A 17,273-nucleotide genomic window follows, 5' to 3' on the forward strand; every position below is an offset into this window, starting at 1 on the left:
GCAGTTTATTTTCTTCTTCTTGCTTTTTTTTTTTTTGGCAGGGGGACGGAGTCTCACTCTGTCACCCAAGCTGGAGTACAGTGGCATGACCTCGGCTCATTGCAACCTCTACCTCCTGGGTTCAAGCGATTCTCTTGCCTCAGCCTCCCAAGTAGCTGGGATTACAGGCGCCCACCACTATGCTCAGCTAATTTTTTGTATTTTTAGTAGAGACGGGGTTTCACCATGTTGGCCAGGCTGGTCTCAAACTCCTGACCTCGTGATCCGCCCGCCTCGACCTCCCCAAGTGCTGGGATTACAGGTATGAGCCACCGCACCCAGCCAGCAGTTTCTTCGAAGTTATACCTACACCTACCCTATGATTCCAGGATACTTACACAAGAGAAAGTAAGGCATGTGTTCACACAAAGACTTGGACTCAAATGTCCATAGCAGGTTGATTATGTAGTAGCCAAAAATTGACAACAATACTACATCCATCAAAGGGTGAATGGATACACAAATTATTATATATACATAAGATGGAATATTACTCAGCAATAAAAAGTAATAAAGTACTGATACAGGCACCAACGTAAATGAATCTTAGAAACAGTAAGCCAAGTGAAGGGAGCCTGACAGGAGAGCACCTACTGTAGGATTTCATTTATAGAAAGTTCTGGAACAGGCAAAGCTAGTCTATAGTGATAGAAAGCAGACCAGCGGTTGCTCCTGGGAGAGGAACAGAGATTAACCGGGGAGGGCTAAGAGGGAACTTTCTGGGCTGATGGAAAATTTCTATGTCTTACAGGGAGGGACTGACGTATACAAGGCCAAAATGGATGTTATTGTACAATTTATGTCTGTATATAAAAGATAACCTCAATAAAGTTTGTAGCTCTTTGGGGGAAAAAGGAAAAAAGTTGCTGGGTAAGCATGTATGAAGGTACTCAGGCTATGTTGAAAGGTTCTAGAGTCCTGGGTTGTTACCAAACGTGCCCGGGGCTGTGGGAGAAGACAGATGCCAGCAGAGGCTGCTGGAAGATTCCAGTTATCCGTCATCTGGCAAGGATGTGCTGCATCCTACTGTGTGCTGCTACTACAGCTCCTCCTGCAGCCTCTAGAGCAACATAGACACGATAGCGTCCCACAGTGTCCCAGTCATCGAGAAGCTAACAGTCCAGTTTTCCAATGACCAATTAAGGTTGTTAAAACATTTTAACAAACACAAAAAACAGCCACTCAGCCACCTCATGGTTTCTCCAGGCCCTGGGCAGCCCCAGCTTCTGGACTCGCATGGAAGAGCTCCCTCCCTCCCAACAAGAGCCTCGTGCTGGACACTGGGTGACAGCAGGCAGCCACCCACCGTGCTCAACATGCTGACATCAGCGAGATCTTCCAAGCCTTCATCAACAGGCTTCCAATCTCTCCTCTACGGATGGGGAGAAACTGGCCAGAGCCCTCCAGCAAGGCTGCAGGCACATGATGAGTAAGCCACCGGTTCCTGGCTGCTCCTCCGGCCCCCTGCAGAAACCTCTAGAGCATCAGATTTCCTTAATGTTTGTGATGAGCCAGTCCTTTCGCAACTGCTTTCTCTTAAAGGGACAGAAAAAATAAACTGACCGGCCACGTCTGAAAAGTAGGTATTCCACAGACAGGCTCAAAGACTCACCAGGACTTCAAAAGTGTTTCCCAGGGCCCCCATCATAGCCTTAGGAAGCTGGTAAGTTGTGCGACCCTGTTTTAAGGAAGGTTTTGTTGATGAACACAGAAGTCCTCAAGTCAGTTCTCACAGCTGCCATTCGCAGGGCTCAAGGCCCTTCCCAGGAGTGAGGAACCATGATCCCTATTTTACAGATGGGGAAATAGACAGAGGCTTGGGGGTGACATGACATAGCCAAGGTCTAGCAAGTGGATTCCAGACACAGACTGGATTCCAGGACTGGACGTCTGGTTCCAAAAGCAAGTATCAAAGTCCGATGTCATTTTCTCCTCAACAAATATCAGAACCATGAAGGAAATGGTGAAGTGGGTGGACTGTAAGAAGAAGGGAAGCTTTGTCAGGGCAAAGGCCATGTTTTTGTTTGGATCGCTGCTGTCAGTAAGGGATGGAATGAATGGATGGTAGGTGAATGAATGAATGAATGAGCAGAGGGAGGTATGAAACAGGACTCAGAAAACATACCCAGCCTCAGAGGGCACTTGTACTGGGCCCAGATAATCCCTGACTCAACCTTCCGGTCCTCCCTGGAGCCCCTGCTGGGCTTGTTGGCATCCAGGTAAACGGATAATCTGGAGTAAAGAGATAATCCTAGCTCTGTAGGCCCAGAGCTGAGAAACAATCAATTTCATCTAATAGCTTGGTTGCAGCTTGTGAACGTGTGTGTATGTATATGTGTGTGTGTGTGTGTGTGTATGTGTGTGTGTGTTGCATTGTTGCATACAGTGGGGAGAGGCAGGGAGGACATATTTGGAGTGAATGAATCTGAAGGAAGATATGTAGGCAAGGATGTGTGGGTGGGTGTGCAGGAGCTGGGGGGTGGTGTAGGAGAGGTGTATGAACACGTCTGCACAAATGGGTGTGTGTGCATGTGTCTGTGAGTGTGCACAGGTGTGTGCATAGGTGTGCACAGGAATGTGGGCAGGTGTGTGCATAGGCAGATGCAGGGATGTGGGTAAGTATATGCATAGGTATGCACATGTGTGTGTGCAGTTGTGCACAGGGATGTGGGTAGATGTGTGCAGGTGTGTGCATAGGCAGACACGGATGTGGGCAGGTGTGTGCATAGGTATACATGGGTATATGTGTAAGTGTTCACAGGGATGTGTGCAGCTGTGTACACAGGCAGACACAAGGATGTAGGTAGGTATATGCATAGGTGTACATAGGTATGTGTGTAGGTATATGTATAGGTGTACACAGGTATGTGTGTACATGTGCATAGGGATGTGGGTAGGTGTATATATAGGCAGAAACAAGGATGTGGGTAGGTATATGCATAGGTGTACACAGGTATGTGTGAAGGTGTTCACAGGGATGTGTGCAGATGTGTGCTTAGACAGACACAAGGATATGGGTAAGTATGTGCAGGCACTTAGACAGGAGTGTACATAGATGTGTACAGGCATGTGGATAGGTGTGCACAGGTATATGGGGGGTGTGTAGGTATGTATGTAGATATGCAGCGGTATGCAGGTATGTGTGCCAGTGTGTGTGTAAACATGCACAGGTATGTGGGTAGTTGTGTGCATGGAAGGCAGGCATTAAGGCATAGCATGCAGCAGTGTGTGTACCCATTAGCAGTAGAAGGCCATCCGTGTCTTAACAAGGCCATGGTGGTGTACTCCATTTTCTCTATGAGACTGATGAATTTCACCCATAGCTCTGATCTCAAAGGCTCCCAGCCTAGGATGCATCCCATTAACCTTCTCCAGGGTCTAAAACCAGCTGAACATCACTAGTCACTCCTGCCCACAGCAGGTCAAGGAGGGGCCCTCCCTGAACCCAAAAAGGACACAGTGTTTTTATTGGCATCTGAGAGCATCTGGCCCTGGGAAGCACCTAGACCGTTCTGAAATGTCTGGCCTCTCCCTGGCTCTATTTCAGAATCCTGAGGGTAAAGGGCTGATCTCACTTGACATGACCTGGGGTAAACTGAAAACACAGCCATGGAGTGGGTGGGGAGGAAGGGTTGAGGAGGAACATGCACACCTAGAAGGAAACGGAGCACAATGGAGGCCTCTCCCCTGCCAAAAAGGGCTGGGGGGTCAATCCTGGGGCAGGCTCCCAGGACAGATACACGTGGCCTGGGGCCCTTTCAGGATCCCCAGTGGCCATACCAGCTATTCGCTTGGTCAACAGGACCTGGGGCCTGGGCTGTAGCTCTTATTGCATAGACTGAGCCCTAATGGCATCTAACCATCCTGGGAGGATGCCTGGTGTGTGGGCCCAGAGACCAGGACTAATGTCCCCAGAGATCCCTAGGACGTCCAGCCACTGGATAGCTGGCTGCACTGGGTGCCATCTGTCTGGAAGAATCAAGACAACCCTGCCCTTAGTGTCAGATGACCTCAACACCTGAGGTTCTAAGAACTACAGACTGCCAGGACTGTCAGCTTCAGGAGGCCAGGTCTCAGCTGCCAGGATCACCTGTGTATCCCAGGGCCCCACTCAGCACCAGCCAGAGTAAGTGCACACACGCTTAATGGAAAGACTAACTAACTGTGGGTATTAACAAATGCTGGCTGGCTAGCACTGGGAAAGTCCTCAGAGACCAAGTGAGCCATCTCTCTCCCCATTTTACAGGTAGAGAAACTGAGGCCCAAAGAGAAGAAGAAATTTCCTCCATTGCAAATTCACTGATGGGGCTACCCTAAGGTCCAGCCACCTACTAGAAGGCCCTTCACCTTCCTTCCAGAAGGCCAGCTGGAATCAATAGGTAGTGACTGCCTAGCTTGTTTTCCAGAGGATTCTGGAACCAACAAAAGTGCTGCAATTGATTGGTGATGTCTGCAGGGAAAAAGAGAGGGAGGAGTGACAGCCCAGAGACCTCCCATTTATGACTCTTGGCCCCAAGGAAAAGGGAGATGAGGGAGAAACTCCTGTCTCCCCATAAGAGGTTACTATTTGCCAACTCAGGCCCTTAAACAAGAGGTGTGCTTCTTCTGGCTAGCTACACAAGTTGCACCATCCTGGGCCATCTCTCCCTTCTCCCCACCTTCCTTCCCCAGTTCAGAACTAGAAAGAACCCAGCCCAGCCCTCATTTCTAGCTCTACCTCCTTCTTCCTCCCATGGGTGCTCTAACCACACCAGAAGACTACCCCACCCCCCACCCAGAGCGTTAATTCCCATCTGCTCACCCCTCCAAGGGTTCTCCTACGCTCTTCCCTCTGCCTGGGGAAAAATCCTTCAAGTGGCACCTTCTCTCCTGAGTCAGCCTGCCCCAGAGCTCTGCAGACAGAACCCACACATGTGGTGCCTACCTGGGTACCCCTAGTCCCTGAACCGGGGCTTGGCATACAGTTAGCACTCAATAACTGCATGGCAAATTAAATTGGCACATCTACCCAGACGCCCTCCTGGAGCTGGCATGAAGACTAAAAGGAGTTGCAAGAACGAAAAGCGGGGGAGGTGGGAGGCAGGCTTCAGGGAACCACAGTGTGATCTATTAACAGTGGGAGAGGAGAGAGAATGAATTCATTTCCTCCCTGTAGTAATTTGCCTGTAAATATTCACAAACCATGCAATTTCTCTCAGCCTTCCCATTAAAGACAAATGCATAAATAAACCAGCCCTATCCAGGGGCTTTGCACACAGGCTGTTGTTCCTCTCCTAAAATAATAGGGTGACTATTTACTTAGCTGCAACCTCCCCATCCCCACAGAGTTCCAGAGGGGTCCCGGGAAGTGGGTGAGCTGGAGAACAAGGCAGCAGCTTGGCAGAAGGAGGTGCTGGTGACCGGGAGCTGAAGCAGAGTTGCTTGCAGGACCCAGGAGGTGGCTGAGCCAGCAGCCCAGAGGCCAGATGAGGTGGCCTCACCTTGGTAGGATGTCCTCCCCACCCCCAGCCCAATCCCCCATAAAGAGTTCAGAGGTCACACACAGATAGGTCTCCTCACTCCATGGATCCCTTAATATGGGAAAAAACAAATGCCTCTTGAAATGCTAGAAATGTATGACATATGGGGGAGCACAGAAGGTCCCAAACAGGGAAGCTATTTGAGGGCCAGTATCCCTCAGGTAGGGGACCCTACTGCAGGGGCCATGGCAGGGCAGAAGTCTCCCTTCTAGGTCCCCTCCTAAGCTATCCACAGGTCTCTCTTAGCATCTTTCCTTAGAACCAGGGCTGGGGAAGCACCCAGGGGGGATAAAGCGCCATACAGTACAGAAAGCCAGATTGTGAGAGGGGGTATCTTTCCTCCTCCCCAGGCTGCCCATGCAGGCTCCTGGGGCACCAACAAGGAGCTTAGGTTCCAAACCCAATCCCTTTAAGACGCTCAGAATATGAACCAAATCCAGAGAAACATGGTGAAACTAGACTCACTCAACCAGGTACTAGGATGACAATGGCCAGCCCTGACCCACTTCCTCAGCTCCCTTCCCTTGAATCCTCATGGCAACCCTAGGAGGCAGCTTTCGATCATGATCTTCACTTTATAGATGGGGAACTGAGGCTCAGACTGTAGTTACACGGAGAGTCAGGGGCAGAGTCAGGGCTCAAACCCAGACATTCGGCTGCAGGGTCTGCGTGTAAAACCACCAGCGCTCAGAGGAAGAAGAACGGCAGAGCAGAAAGAAGCTGGACACAGGGTCCCAGCAGTGGTATGTTGATTTCTTTGTCAGGAGGGGTGCTATTTTCCCTTTAAATATATGATGGCTGTGGTGTGCAGCCCACCCACATCTTCGTGCTTAACCCCAGCAGTAGCTCTGCAGGGAAAGGTTATCATGTCCAGTTCACAGATAAAGAAACCGAGGCTCACGAAGCTTAATGGTCTCCCAGCCAGCAAGTGAGAGCCAGGATTTAAATCAGGGCCAATACCACAGCTGTCTCTGCTGGCTTCAGCCCCAGCTCCTCTACCAGCCAGATGTGACTCGGGCCAATCTTTCCCCCAAGTGGACCTCAGTTTCTACATCTATACAGTGGTCTTACTAATCCCTTTCCTGAGTCTCGGCCCAGGGTGGCTGGGCAGGCAGAATGAGAAGACAGCGAATGTGAAGGCCACTGCAGAGCACACCAGCCTACGCTGTAGGCTGTAAAGCCCAATAACTGGGCCACCTGGTGAAGACTGACATTTACAACAGTGTGCCCAGACGCCCCACAGGATCCTCTGCCAGCAGAGAGATTCAATTATGGTCATTATGGTGCACTTAGGAAAACCAGGGAGCAGCTAATACATTTTAGAAAGATTGGCAACAACAGAGGATGAATCAAAACGAGTTTTCTACTTAACCCTCAGTTAAACAGAAAATCCATTTAACCACAAGGCAAAAAACCCTGTCTTCCCAGCCTACAATCACTTTAAAAAAAAAACTGTCTGCCACTTAGCTTTATATTTTTACCACCCTGAAAGCTGCCTTGGAATGAAAAATAAGTTCACTGATGGAGAGAAAGATGTCATCGACCTCTATAGGTTAGCAGCCTGGAGCAACATCCTCAAGCCCTTGCTCCCTCCAGCGCGGCAGGAACACAATCCTTGTTTCCATCCTTGCAAAGATGCTGGCGGTTGCTGGAGAAAGCAGCCCCAGAGGCCCAACAGAGTGCAAATTTTTCACCTCCCACAGCCCTCTCCCACCCCCTCCCCACTAGAGGGAGCAAACCAAACCACTGCAGTCACTAGAGGCTCCCAGAAGGAGGCTGGGAATGAAACGTGCCTGGAGAGGACCTATAGGGATTCAGTGACCTCCAGGTATGCTAAGCTGCAGAGCAGTCCAGAAGTGTGGGCAGGAACAGGAGCGATTAAAGTTAGGAAGAGAGTTCCCCACAAATGCAGAGAGGAACATATCAGCCAGATAGTTCTCCCTATCATTAAGTAATGCAGCATTGACTACACACGTGCAAACAGATACTCCAGGCACAGGGTTCCCAGACAAAATATAGGATGCCCAGTGAAGTCTGAATTTCAGATAAACAACAAATAATCTTTCAGTGATTCTTCCTAAATAGTACACGAAACAAATATTGCACGGGGCAGACTTATACTAAAAATTGAGTCATTGTCTATAGGAAGTTCAGATTTAGCTGGGCATCCTTTAATTTTATTTGCTGTGCCTGGCGACCCCTCCCAGCAGGCATGCAGGTGACAGCAGACACTGGACGCAGCTGAGCGTCCAACAGTAGGGGTCCTCCAGCCCTGTGATGCCCAGGAAGGAATCTCACACACTGTAAGTCCAGGAGAGATGGGGGAAAAAAGCAGGAAGCCAAACTGAATGGACTTTCTGGTGTCAACTATTGAACACACGCCTGAGTGTGAACAAAAGCAGGAAACGAAGGAGGTTCTGGTCCTGAGAGAGGAAGTGAATGATTTCTTTTCCCTTCATTTTTCAAGCTCTGAATTGTTTCATTGCCTTAACAAGAACAGCCACACACACACAACCAAAGTGCTCAACTTTTCTTATCTTTTGAGATCAACCTGGTTGTTCTAGCAGGTGGTGAGCCCTTTGAAGTCAGGTATTGGGAGTTTTTCATCTCTGAACCCCAGTGGACGCCTAGTGAATGGAGGGAAGAAAAAAAGAAGGGAGGGAAATCAGGAGGGAAGAAGGGAGGATGAAGGAGGCTCTGTCCATGCAAATGCCAAGAGCTGGGAGGTCCCCAGTTGGAAGGTTACTTCTGAGGACCACAGGGACCTCCAGGCAGGAGGAGCCAACTCTGTCACCCCAGGTTTCCTTGCTACGTCTACTGAATGGAGAGGCTTTGAGGTCAGGAGCCTGGATGCTATCTGGACACCCAAAGCCCAGCCCCAGGCCTGTGGGCCCCCTGCCATCACTTCCTCTGCATTTACTAAGAGAAGCTGCCCAGCATGGGGACACACTGTGAGATGCAGGAATGAGCCTGCCTACGGAGCTTCCCCCAGGGACAGAAAGTAGATTCCACACCCTTGGGCTCTGCCCCTCCTTCTCCCATGGGACATGCCTGCCTGCCTCTTGGTTCAAGTTCAGTTTAAACAGATGTTCTGTTCCTAAGAAGCCCTGTCTTTGAAGTCCAGGAGAAAAATCTCAGCTCCAAAGGGACCTTTCCTACTGAAGAGACTCTCTGGGGAGTCTCGACAGAAATAAAAAACAAAACCCCTGGATCCTTATCTCCTGGTATTTATGCGATTTTTAATTAGAACAACTGCCTCCACGGCACTGCTGAAAGGGAAAGGGAAGGAGAGAGAGGGACTGAGGGTGGGAGTCCAACTGAGGAGCGCAGGACTGGGAGGGAGGCAGCCTCGCAGGCTCCAAACTGCCACTCTGAGGACGAAGTTTTAGTGCCCAGCTCTCCATAACCCCAGGCACGGGTACACAGATGGTGCTCAGAACCCTGGCGGCTTTCAGGAACTGCAACCAAATACCTACTGACCCAGGGTTTCCAGGATGCCAGGGGTCCCCAGGCTGCGAGGCTCTGCCTTGTGTCCATCCATTCCACCTGGAGACTACCTGGTCCTATTGCAAGACTCAGTTACAGGGTCTCCCTGACCTTCTGACCACCGTTCCATCCCGTCCCCTCACAGCAACCCTCTTGGGAGCATCTCGCCATGGGTGTGCCAAGAGCAGGGCAGTGGAAGCCATCATTCCAGGGAGCTGGCAACAAAGGGATGAACTGCCTGTAGGGAATTTTAAAACAAACCTAAAACCCACTAAAAGCTGACAGTTCTAAACAATGTCAGTGATAAAGCACTCCACTTTGAGAAAAAAAAATTGTTTGGTGATCTAAGTTCTAAACAATCGCAGCAGTCACTGGTGAGTTTTAATAATATGTATGTAAGCTTCAAACGAGCATATTTTTATTACTTAGCCTTTAAAACACATTGTGTTTGCATAGGTGTGAATTCAGAGAGCACCTACTTATTCAGTCAGAAGCCAACATGTGTGGATCCTGTGATACCCATTCATTTAGAGAATAAGACTTCAGAATCGGGCCAAGTGCAGTGGCTCATGCCTGTAATCCCAACACTTTGGGAGGTTGAGGCAGGTGGATCACCTGAGGTCAGGTGTTCGAGACCAGCCTGACCAACATGGTGAAACCCCCATCTCTACTAAAAATACACAAATTAGCCGGGCGTGGTGGTGTGCGCCTGTAATCCCAGCTACTCAGGAGGCTAAGGCAGGAGAATTGCTTGAACCCGGGAGGCGGAGGTTGCAGTGAGCTGAGATGGCGCCATTGCACTCCAGCGTGGGCAGAAATAGTGAAACTCCATCTCAAAATAAATAAATAAATGACAATCCAAAATAATACAGAAACTCCCAATACAGTGTATTACCTATCATGAATAAACTAGAGATGATTTAAAGTATACAGGAGGATGTGCATAGGTTATAAGCACATACTACTCCATTTTATATCAGGGACTTAAGCATTAATGCATTTTGCAAGTTTCTTCATGTATTATTTTCTCTTTTGTCAAATTATCTATTAATGTAATTAAGAACTGTTGACCCATTACCTTTCTACTTTTTCATGTCATAATGTTTGTTTACTGGCATGGTTATAAATACAAAGTTCACAAAATTTTCAGTCTCTTTCCTGGCCATTATTCTAATTGATTTTATTTCATCATTATTACTGAAAATAATTTTGTTGTATAGAGGAAGCAAGTATACAAAAATCATGTGCTCTAGGTGTCAAATATCCTAGAGTGATGGATAATTTGGGTCAAACATTATTCTGGGAGTGTCTTCCAGGGTGTTTCTGGATGAAATTGACATTTAAGTACATAAACTGAGTAAAGCAGATGGCCCTCCCTAGTGCAGCTGTGTCTCATCCAATCAACTGAAGACCTGAATAGACCAAAAGGCTGAGTAAGGGGAAATTTCACCAGTCTGACTTCTTGAGCTGGAACACTGGACTTCTCCTCTTCTTGGACTGGAACTGACACCACCAACTCTCCTGAGTCACAAACCTAAAGTGCTGATCTCAGGACTTTTTTTTTCTCAGCCTCTATAGTCACATGAGCCAATTCTTCATAATAAATCTCTTTATATAAACAGTCATCTCTTAGAATCCATGGAGGTAACCATCCCTTGGTTCCAGGACCCTCTTCCATATCAAAATGCATTAATGCTCAAGTCCCTGATATAAAACGGAATAGTATTTGCTTATAACCTATGCACATCCTCCTGTATACTTTAAATCATCTCTAGTTTACTCATGATAGCTAATACACTGTATTGGGAGTTTTTGTATTATTTTGCAGTTTTTTTCTAGAATATTTTTGGTTCACAGTTGGTTGAATCCACAGATGCAGAACCCATGGACACAGAGGGTTGTATATCCTATCGGATATATATCCTGATATCCTATCTGTATATCCAGCTGACTGTATATTCTATTGGTTGTTTCTCTGGAAAAGCTGACTAACACACCTAGGAATGCCTCTGCTGCACCTGTCACATTTTATGTCAGGCATCAACAGCTGAATGGTGGCCTCCTCCAGCTCAGGCACTACGTTTACATCTGGGGCCCACAGGTAAATAGCCTTGTGCTTCCAGCACAATTGACACTTGATAAGTGTTTTGGTTCATATGAATGAACGAATGAATGAATGATCCAACAAAGACATTAGAAGATCCAGCCAGACCTTGCAGCAAGGCACAGAGCTTCATTTCTCCACTCATCCTCAAGCCTCTCACCTTTACCCCTGCCTAAGGTGCACACTTCTGCTCAGTATATCCACCCTTGCCTGGGACCAGAATTTTCTCAAACAACACATGACTGCCCTTGACAGTGGCTCAGTCCTCCATCATCTTTTGCATCTTCACCCACTTCCTGAGTAATCTCATTACGGTCAAAGGTTTGAAATACTCTCTATAAGCTGATGGCTCTCAAATTTGGAGACCAGCCCCACCCTCACCCCTGAACCCCAGGTGCATATCTCCAGCCACTCCTCTCCACCTCCACTTTAGTGATTAATAAGCATCTCAACTTAAAATGCCTGAGAAGAACTCAATATGCCCTCCCTCCACTCTCTGCCAGAACCCACCCTAGGCTCTTCCATCTCAGGCCAGAAGCTGTGGTTGACCTTGACTCCTCTTTCTCTCACCCCCATCGTATCAGCAAGTCCTATCAACTTTGCTCTCAAAATAGATCCTGAATGTTGTGGCTTCTCAGCACCTCCACCACATTCCACCTTCCAAGCCACCTTGCCTCTTCCATGGATTCCAACATGAGTGTTTGTACTGGTCTCCCTTCTCCCTGCAGACTGCCCTCCACCCAGCAGCCAGAGTGATCTTAGTAAAATATAAATTTGATCCGGTCTCTTTCTTGCTTACTGGCTTCCTGCTAAACTTAGACCCTTTAGAATCAAAATACAAAGCTTTCACCCTAGCTAGCAGCACTGTGCAGGCTGGGCCTCCAATTCACTCCTGGCCTCCTCTCCACCCACACTACCATGGGGGTAGCACCCCGGCATCCTCGCTGGTCCTCTAACATGCCAGCCAGCCTAATGTGCCTTACTCTTGCTATTCCCTCATACAGGAAGGCTCTTCCCCCAGATTATGTCAAGGCGTATTCCTCATTGCCTTCAAGTGTCTGCTCAAATTACATCTGACTAGGAGGTACCTTCCCTGTACCTCCTATCCATAATAGCAATCCTCCCCCAACCCACCACCTGAGTCACTCCCTGCCCCTTCCAGTCATTATTGAACTTCATAGTACCTAATGGCACCTGATATTCAAATGTATTTGTTTGGTTTCTGTTTCCCTCAACCAGAAGGCAAGCTCCATAAGGGCTGAGACTCTGCTATTTCATTCAAAATGATATTCCCAGCATGTAGAGCAGTGCCAGGTACATGGTAGGGTCTCAACCAATATTTGCTGAATAAATGAATGTGTACTTACATTTGACCTTTGCCCTCAAGTCAACTCAGGGCTAGGCATTGTTATCGCCACACCATTCTGAAGATGTAAAAACCGAGATGTAAAATCAAAGAGATTTACCGATAAGATCCCTCAGATACTTAGTGATAGAGCCATGATTAAAACGTAGCCTTCAGAAAACATGAAATCAATTCAACAAATCCAAATGCTGGTTCTTTGAAAAGATCTATAAATCAATAGAACTCTGGCTAGGTTAACTAAGAAAAACCAGAAAAGACACCAATTACTAATATCAGAAATGAAAAAGGGGATATCACTACAGTTCCCATAGACATGGGAATGTCCCATAGACATGAAAGGATAAAAGAAATACACAACTCTATGCCCACAAATGTGCACAAGTTTATGCCTACAAATTTGATAACTTAGATAAAATGTACCAATTCCTAGAAAGACACAATCTGCCAAAGCTCACACAAAAAAGAAATTAACAGTCTTTTTTTTTTTTTTCTTTTTTTTTTTTTTTTTTTTTTTTGAGACGGAGTCTGGCTCTGTCGCCCAGGCTGGAGTGCAGTGGCCGGATCTCAGCTCACTGCAAGCTCCACCTCCCGGGTTTACGCCATTCTCCTGCCTCAGCCTTCCAGGTACCTGGGACTACAGGCACCCGCCACCTCGCCCGGCTAGTTTTTCGTATTTTTTAGTAGAGACGGGGTTTCACCATGTTAGCCAGGATGGTCTCGATCTCCTGGCCTCGTGATCCGCCCGTCTCGGCCTCCCAAAGTGCTGGGATTACAGGCTTGAGCCACCGCGCCCAGCGAAATTAACAGTCTTAATAGGCCTATATTTATTAAAGAAATCTAATCAATAAACCTTGCAAAGAAAGAAAGCATCAGGCCAGGTGAGTTCACTGGTGAATTCTAACAAACACTTATGGGAGAAATTATACCAATTCTCTATAATCTCTTCCAGAGTATAGAAGTGGAGAGAATACTTCCTAACTCATTTTGTGAGACCATCATTATGCTGATACCTAAACCAGAAAAAATCATTACAAGAAAACTACAGACCAATATCTCTCATGAATGTAAATGCAAAAATCCTCAACAAATATTAACAAATTAAACCCAAGAATGTATAAAAGGTCTTAGATACCATGATCAGGTGAGATTTATTCCAGGTACACAGAACTGGTTCAATATTAAAACATCAAATAATAGGCTGGGCGCAGTGGCTCACGCCTGTAATCCTAGCACTTTGGGAGGCCGAGGCAGGTGGATCACGAGGTCAGGAGTTCAAGACTAGCCTGGCCAAAATGGTGAAACCTCATCTCTACTAAAATACAAAAAAAAATTAGCTGGGCATAGTGGCATGTGCCTGTAATCCCAGCTATTCAGGAGGCTAAGGCAAAGAATTTCTTAAACCTGAAAGGCAGAGGTTGCAGTGACCAGAAATCACACCACTGCACTCCAGCCTGGGCAACAGAGCAAGATGGTCTCAAAAAAAAAAAAAAGAAAGAAAGAAAAAAATCAAATAATATAAACCATCATATCAACAACCTAATGAAGAAAAATTGCACGATCATATCAATAAATGCAGAAAAAGCATTTGACAAAATCCAACACCTATTCATGATAAAAACTCTCAGCAAACTAGGAATTAAGGGGATCTTCTTCCTCAAGTTGATAAAGAGCATCTACAAAATACCAATAGTTAATATCATACTCAATTATGAGAAATTTGAGGCTAATAAAATATATATAAGATCTGTATGAGGAAAACTACAAAACTAGATTGAAGAAATCAAAGAAGTAAATAAATGAAAACACTGAAAAATAGTCAATGTTCAAAAATAGGAAGACTCAATACTGTCAAGATGTCAGTTCTTCCCAACTTGATCTATAGATTCAAGACAATCCCAACCAAAATCCTGCAAGTTTTTTTATGGATATCAACAAACTGATTCTAAGGTTTATTTGGAGAAGCAAAACACCCAGAATAGTCAACCCAAAATTGAAAGAGAAGAACAATGTTGGAAGAATTGACACTACCCAACTTTAAGAGTTACTATAAAGATACAGTAATAAAGTGGCATGGTATTCGTGAAAGTACAGACAGATTATTGGCACAGAATAGAAACCCCAGAAATAGAGCCACATATATACGTCAACTGATATTTGACAAAGGAGCAAAGGCAATACACTAGAGAAAAGATAGTCTCTTCAACAAATAGTGCAAGGACAACTGGATGTCCACATACACTAGAATGATACTGAATCCCTACCTCACTCCATATATGAAAATTAACTCAAAAAGATCAATGACCTAAATGTAGGAGCTAAATAAAACTCTTAGAATAAAGCACAGGAGTAAATCTCTCTGACCTCAAAGTTGGCAATGGTTTCTTAGATAGAACACCAAAAGGTTGAGCAACAATAACAAAAAAAAGATAAACTGAAGCCTGGGGAATCCATAGAAATTGCCTTCTCTCACTCAGCCTGCCTCAAAGGGCTGGCTGGGGAGATGAAAACATCAGGGGACTTTCATTTCTGACTTAGCACCACACTCAGTGCAAGACTGGGTGGTGAACTGGAGAAGAGTGCCACAGTGGGCACAGCGGGTGCCTCTAGGTGCACAGAGTGCCATGAGAAGCTCCCACAAACACACTGTCCTTGGGCTAGGAACCCTGTGTTTGGGTCCTTACCTTGCTGCTTTTTAGACTCGAAGCCTGGAATCATTGAAAGAGCTTATCAATGACTGCCTTCTGGAGTGTGGGTAGGATTAACAATTATCTACAAAAAAGTCCAGTAAAGATGGCTGTGAGTGAAGTGTCAGCCATCAGCTAGAGACTTGGGATGAACTGCTCACACTTGAGGTGGCTCTAAGAGATAGCACATCAAGATAGGTAGCTGACACAACCCAGGTCCCTCTTACAGCCCTTTTTTAGATCTTGCACAGAAGGAGGTATGTGTCTCCAGGGTAACCCCACTGTTTGGTTACAAACACCCAGCTCTTACATCCCAAGAGCCAGGCACTCTTCAAGGAGGTCACCTTGGGAGGCTACACTATTCCAAGGGGGCTGCCATTGTTCAAAGCAAACAGGGGCTTCCCACGGTAGTCACCTTGACCTCACAACCACCCAGTGGGGTGCATGCTCTTTGCCCATCTTACAGATGAGAAAACTGAGGCTGTGGGGGATCAAGTCACTCGCCCCCCAAGCCAAACAGTACTGAAGGGCAGAGCTGGGACTCAGCCCCCATCCTTCTAGCTCCAAAACCCCAGCAAAGCTTTTCCATGACAGCGTATGCCTCTCTGCCTGTTGCTTTATGGTCGTCTTTATATTTTCCCTGTGATGCTATAACGTTTATCTGTTTCCTGGCTAACAAGAGGGGCAAGGCTAAATAGCTCTGCTCCCTGGGCTGTCCTCCTGAAAGTAAACCAAGAACAATAGCAACCCTACTGCTTTGCTCTGCACTTAAAGAGATTTTTTCATCTTACACACCAAGGCTTGAGGCCCACGGCTTCCCCTGATGGAGAAATATCCCCAAGAAGAAAGGTCCTGGGGACGGGAAGTTTTTCCTGACTCACTTCAGTGCCTTCTCCAGATTAAGAATACTGGGCAGGATCCAGGCTCTGTGATAAGGCAACTGCTTCCTGTGGGGATCAGCGCAGCTGCTGCCAGGAGGTTTACAATTAAGATTATGGTCCTGGCAGCTGGTGGGGTGAGCCATGGGACACAGACGCTGTCAGTGAGGGACAGCCCAAGCAGGCCCCAGGCCTTGCTGCTACTCCCACACTGTCCACTAAAGCCTCAGCCTGGCCCTGCTTTATCTGCCCCTGGGAGCTGGCCACCCTGTCTTGGATTCCAGCCTAAAATAATCTAGGGCAGCCAGCGGCACACTCCAGAAGGGCGAGTGAACTATCAGATTGGTGACTAAGAAAGTGGCCGAGTGCTTTCCGACTATGGGCACGGAGGCAGCCAAAATAGAAAATGCCATTAGGCAGTAGTGCAGCACTTCACAATCTGCACACCCCATACACCTGCCAGCAGCCCAGGCAGGGGAAGCAGGTGGAGTGGGTGTGGAGGGCACACGTATAGGAAACAGTGCGGGGAGCTTCCTAAGTCTTCCTCGTCTTCCCCAAAGCAACCCATGAGTAAGTGTCACTGTCCCATTTTAGAGATCAGAATATCAAGGCCTGCAGGGATTTCATGAGATGCCCAAAATTAAAAAAAAAAAAAAGGTGTAGGACAAGGAGACAAACCATTTTTATGTTTTTAATGGGAAATGGAGCTTCAGAGAGATGATTTGTCTAATTATTTTTAATCTTAAGCTTCAAGTCACAGACTTTAGCAAGCAAAAGACACAAGAATTGTATGGCAGTTCAGGCAGTGGCTTCAAATCTCGATGACATTACTCAGTGCTATGTGACCTTAGGCAAGTTACCTAACTTCTCTGAGGCCTGGTTTTCTCTTCCGTAGTGTGGAGGTGATCACAGTGGCAAGATGACAGGACGGTTAAGAGGACAGAATGGGATGGTGCAGCGAATGAGCATCACACTGTGCCTGGGGCATGAAGCCCTCCGTCATGTTGCTGGTTTCTCTTCTGATAGGCAGGGACTCAAACCCAGGTTCCTCTGCACCTCAAACCCTAAGATTTACCACCAAAGGTTGGAGCCATCGTCCTTTGCCCAAGACAGGCAATCAGATCTCCTTGGAGTTTTCAGATCCCCTCTCCTCTCCATGGCCTTCCACAACCTCCCAACCCCTGACCTGTCACTTCT

General features: G+C 47.0%; 1 protein-coding gene across 2 annotated transcripts in view; it reads right to left on the reverse strand.

Annotated features, from left to right (window-relative positions):
• Nucleotides 1-17,273, reverse strand: part of TSPAN18 (tetraspanin 18) — a 205,101-nt gene that overhangs the window by 148,801 nt on the left and 39,027 nt on the right. The window lies entirely within an intron of this gene.

The sequence above is a fragment of the Trachypithecus francoisi genome, unplaced genomic scaffold, assembly GCF_009764315.1.
Source record: "Trachypithecus francoisi isolate TF-2019V2 unplaced genomic scaffold, Tfra_2.0 Lachesis_group8, whole genome shotgun sequence".
Classification (NCBI taxonomy): domain Eukaryota; kingdom Metazoa; phylum Chordata; class Mammalia; order Primates; family Cercopithecidae; genus Trachypithecus; species Trachypithecus francoisi.